Source organism: Lathyrus oleraceus, chromosome 4, assembly GCF_024323335.1.
Source record: "Lathyrus oleraceus cultivar Zhongwan6 chromosome 4, CAAS_Psat_ZW6_1.0, whole genome shotgun sequence".
Taxonomy (NCBI): domain Eukaryota; kingdom Viridiplantae; phylum Streptophyta; class Magnoliopsida; order Fabales; family Fabaceae; genus Lathyrus; species Lathyrus oleraceus.
Genome location: NC_066582.1, coordinates 363,830,784 through 363,836,389, shown reverse-complemented (window position 1 = coordinate 363,836,389; position 5,606 = coordinate 363,830,784).

Below are 5,606 nucleotides of genomic sequence, written 5' to 3'. Positions count from 1 at the left end.
GAATGATCAAAATCTGAAATGGTCTCAAAGGATAATGGCACTCTCCCATTCAGACATCCGTTGGTGTTCCAATCTCAGAGAAAACGTCACCCTCATAGACCGTTGTGGAGAATTCCCTAATGTACCACTCATGGGGATAAGAGGAGGTATTACTTATAATCCTGCCTTAGCCCTACGTCAGTTTGGGCATGCTCGAAGAGATGGTCCACATGAAATGATTATTCAAGGTATAGTGTTTGACTATGACAGTGACTCTCAAGGTCTCCGTCAAAGGTTTGTACGAGCCTGGAGCATGGTGAAGAGAAGTAATTTAGGAAAGAAAAATTCTATTCCTATGGAGCCTTATCTCAGATGGGTACGCGCCAGAGCTCGTGAACTTGTCATGCCATATCTTGCAGTCGGACCATTGATTGTCGAACCTGAAGCTGAAGGAGATACTTCCCAGATCATTCCTTACCCAGATATGCCTACTGATGTTGAGGAGTTGAAAAGATCCTGGACCCAGTTGAGAGAAGAGAGAGATACTTTCGAAGCTCAGTTCAATGCAGAAAGGAAGAAAGTGTTAGAGCTCACCAGTCAGCTTAATGAGGAACGAAGACTCAATGCATATCTTCGCCCGAAAAGAAGTCGCCCCTGGGAGACTTGAGCTTTGTATTTTTACTATTATTCCTTTTGTAATGAACATTGATAAAAAAAAGTAGCAATAAAACATTTCCCTCTTGTTGGGGATTTATGCAGAGTTAAATTCCAAAAGTCCTTGAAAACATTTCATACATTGCATCGCATAACATAACATTGCATAACAGGTGTTCTAAAAGACCATATTCTCACGGTCTGCCTCTTAAACAGAAAAATGGATCTCGAACAGACTGTCAAAGATCTCCAGACTCAGAATGCTCAAGTCAAGGAGATGATGTTAAGCTTATCCAAGGGGCAGGAGGAGCTGAAGGCTCTTTTGGCTGAAAAGAAGAAGGACAAGAAAGCTGTGAGCTTCATTAACCCGGGCAGAAGGCGTAAAGGACAGGCTACGGGAATCAAATTTGGAATCCCGAATGGTCCAGAAGAGGGGGCGGAAAATGATTCAGAGGAGGAGAATGTTGATTTCTCTAACCCTGAGGATGATGATGAGGAGTATGAAAATGAACAGTACTCTCCAAGAGATGATAAGTACAAATTGCTGGAAGAACGCATGCTAGCCATGGAGGGTCAGAAGACACCTGGTCTGGATTTCGAAAGTTTGGGTCTGGTCTCCGATGTGACCATTCCTCGCAAATTCAAAATCCCCACTTTCAATAAGTACGATGGTGCGTCTTGTCCTCAGATGCATCTAAGGGCTTATGTGAGAAAGATCCAGCCGCATACCACTGATAAGAAACTGTGGATCCATTTTTTCCAAGAGAGTCTATCGGGCACTCAGTTGGAATGGTATTATCAGCTCGAGAGCTCGGACATCCGCACCTGGACTGATTTAGCAACGGCTTTCTACAAGCAGTACCAGTACAATTCTGAATTAGCACCTACTCGGCTACAGTTGCAGAATATGGCCATGGGATCTAAAGAAAGCTTCAAAGAGTACGCTCAGAAATGGAGAGATTTGGCCGGCAGAGTCAAACCCCCTATGACTGACCGAGAATTAGTGGACCTGTTCATGGGTACCCTGACTGGCCCATTCTACAGCCACCTACTGGGGAGTTCTTCATCAGGTTTCACTGAACTTATACTGACAGGTGAACGGGTGGAGAGCGGCATTCGAAGTGGAAAATTACAGGCAGCTACTTCTACAAGCAGTAAGAAGTCCTATCATGGGAAAAATGAATCGAATGCTGTGTATGGTCAGAAGAATCATAACAAGAAAATCGGTGACCATGCCATTGGAGCAGTGACGATCGCAGCCCCGCCAGCTCAAAACTTCCAGCAAAGACAAGACAGACCAAGAAGGCAGTTTACCAAGCTCAATATGACTTTAGCACAAGCACTGCAAAGTATGCTGAAGGTAAACCTAATCACTCTCAGAGGTCCTCCTGCAAATGCCAACACTGCTTCGCCTCGTTATAATCCCAATGCCAGGTGTGCATATCACTCCGATAGCCCCGGGCATGACACAAATGATTGTTGGCTGTTGAAGAATAAGATTCAGGACATGATCGATGCTGGGGAAATTGAGTTCGAGCCTCCGGAGACTCCTAATGTCATCAATGCACCTATGCCTAATCATGACAAGGCTGTTAATGCTCTCAAGGACGATTCTCTCATCACTGCTGTAGCGGACTTAACATCTCCTCTCCCGATCATAAAGAGGAATTTATTGCAAGCTGGTTTATTTCCAGGTTGTACTGAAGATTGCAATCTCTGCACACTTTGGCCCGAGGACTATTTGAAATTGAAAAATGGCATTCAACGGCTGATGGACGACCGTACAATTCTCTTTGAAAGGGTTTCTAAAACGGAAAACCCTATTGAAGAAATATCTATAATTGCAAGGTCCAAAGTTCCGGTTAAGATTACCGCTCCCAGGGTACCTGTGAAGATCATTGCTGAGCCCAAGGTAGCTCCCCTGATCATTACTGCACCTGGCCCAATACCGTACTCCTCAAGCAAGGCAATTCCGTGGAATTATGGAGGTGAGGTTTACATCCATGGCGTAAAGCAAGTTGGTGATTCTGCTAATCCTAATGACATCGTTGGGACTAGTAAAATTACTCGAAGCGGAAGGATCTTCTCTCCAGAGATCTCACCCCCAGCTCCTGAAACTCGAGGAAAGGAACCAGTCAATCCTTCTCAGTCAGAGACACCGGTCGAAGCTACTACTGAAGACGTCTCCAAACGAGAAATGGAAGAAGTGTTGAAAATCATCCGCAAGAGTGATTTTGATGTGGTAGAGCAGTTGGGGCACACTCCTTCCAAAATCTCGATGTTGTCCTTGTTGTTGTCTTCTGAATCTCATGCCAATGCCTTGATAAAATTCCTGAAGACTGCCCATGTACCTCAGGAGACCTCCGTCGATCAGTTCGAAAACTATGTTGCTAATCTAACTGTCGACGGTGGCCTAGGTTTTTCCAATGCTGACCTGACCCCGGCGGGAAAGAACCACAATAAAGCCCTGCATATCTCCATTGAGTGTAAAGGGATCACCCTGTCTCATGTGCTGATCGATAATGGCTCTTCTTTGAATGTGTTACCGAAAACCGTGCTCGAGAAACTTGACTGTAAAAGCATCGAACTGAAACCTAGTGACATTGTGGTGCGGGCTTACGATGGTGCGAAGAGTGTTGTCCACGGGGAAGTTGTTCTCCCTATCAAGATAGGACCTCAAGTTTTCAACACTACCTTTTATGTAATGAACATTCGTCCTGCCTACTCCTGCTTACTGGGGCGTCCTTGGATTCATGAGGCAGGTGCTGTAGCTTCGTCTCTCCATCAAAAGCTGAGGTATCCATTAGAGGGTAAGATCGTCACTGTGTGTGGGGAAGAAGAATACATTGTCAGTAGTGTGCGTACCTTCAGATACGTCGAAATGGATGGTGGATTCTTCGAGACCCCAACTCAGTCATTTGAAGTGGTTTCTCCGCCCGATCCTGTCCTTAAGTCAACTCCCTGTGTGCCCAAGGTTACTCGTGCTCCTCCTGCTATGATTTCTCTGAAAGATGCTCAAGCTGTGGTTGAAGGTGGTGGCTGTACTGGTTGGGGTCAACTGATCAATGTACCGTACAAGTCTGACAAAGCTGGTCGGGGATTCAACTCTGAAAAGATGGTCAAAGATCAAATCAATGCTGTAGAAGATGCTGACAGTGATTGCGACCTGGATAGTTGGATCTACCCAACAATTGGCGACGGACTCAATAATTGGAAGGCTGAAGACACTATCCCGATCTCCTTTAGTCAGGAGTAATTGTTATTGCCTATTTAGCATTGCAAATTTTAATTGAACTTCTTAAAGCATTGTGTCTATACCCGGGGCACAATAGCTAATTTGTTAAGGGTTTTGTCATTTCATAAGCATATTTTCATATTCAATAAATCAATGGACCTTTTCGCATTCAAATATTGCGCTCTTTATTTTTCCTGTCGTCTTTCAAACGAGCTATGTTTTCTTACACACACTCACGTAACAAACTGCAGATCCGTACTCACTCTGGATCCTATTGATAATAATTCCGCTACTGTTCATTATGACTTTGAAAATCCGATCTACCAAGCCGAAGATGGAAGTGAGGAAGATTGTGAAGTCCCTGGAGAGCTTGCCAGACTATTACTGCAAGAGGAAAGGACTATACAGCCGCACGAGGAGTCACTCGAAGTCGTAAATCTGGGTACTGAGGTAGACAGAAAAGAAGTCAAAATAGGAGCAGATTTGGAAAACAGTGTGAAAGTAAGATTGATCCAGATGTTGCATGACTATGTAGAGGTTTTCGCCTGGTCTTATGAAGACATGCCTGGGTTGGATACTAATATAGTGGTGCATCGGCTGCCTACGAAGGAAGACTGCCGTCCTGTCAAGCAAAAGGTTCGCCGCATGCGTCCCGAAATGTCTGAGAAAATCAAAGCCGAGGTTATGAAACAATTCAATGCCGGTTTCCTAGCTGTTACTTCTTATCCTCAATGGGTTGCTAATGTGGTGCCAGTGCCAAAGAAGGATGGTAAGGTGCGAATGTGCGTAGATTACCGAGACCTCAATAAAGCAAGTCCCAAAGACGACTTTCCACTCCCGCACATTGATGTTCTGGTAGATAACACCGCTCAACACAAAGTATTCTCATTCATGGATGGATTCTCGGGTTATAACCAGATTAAGATGGCACCTGAGGACATGGAGAAAACTACATTTGTGACGCAATGGGGCACTTTCTGTTACAAAGTAATGCCCTTCGGTCTAAAGAACGCCGGGGCAACGTACCAGCGTGCTATGGTGGTTTTGTTCCATGATATGATTCATCATGAGATAGAAGTATATGTGGATGACATGATAGCTAGATCTCATACTGAAGAAGAACATCTCGCTCATTTATACAAACTGTTTGAGAGGTTGAAGAAGTACAAGTTGAGATTGAATCCGAACAAATGCACTTTTGGAGTAAGGTCTGGTAAACTCTTGGGCTTTATTGTCAGTGGTAAAGGAATTGAGGTTGACCCGGCTAAAGTGAGAGCTATTCAAGAAATGCCAGTTCCCCGTACGGAGAAAGAAGTCAGAGGTTTCTTGGGACGCTTGAACTATATTGCTCGATTTATCTCCCACTTGACCGCTACCTGCAAACCCATCTTCAAATTACTGAGGAAAAATCAAGAGATGACATGGAATGATGAATGCCAAGAAGCTTTTGACAAAATCAAGAACTACCTCCAGGAACCTCCGATTCTGATACCACCAGTTGAAGGAAGACCTCTAATCATGTATTTGACCGTGTTAGAAAATTCAATGGGGTGCGTATTGGGGCAACATGACGAGTCTGGTCGAAAAGAGCATGCCATATACTACCTGAGCAAAAAGTTTACCGACTGTGAAACAAGATACTCACTGCTCGAGAGAACTTGCTGTGCTTTGGCCTGGGCTGCTCGCCGACTAAGACAGTATATGTTAAATCATACCACTTTGTTGATTTCTAGGATGG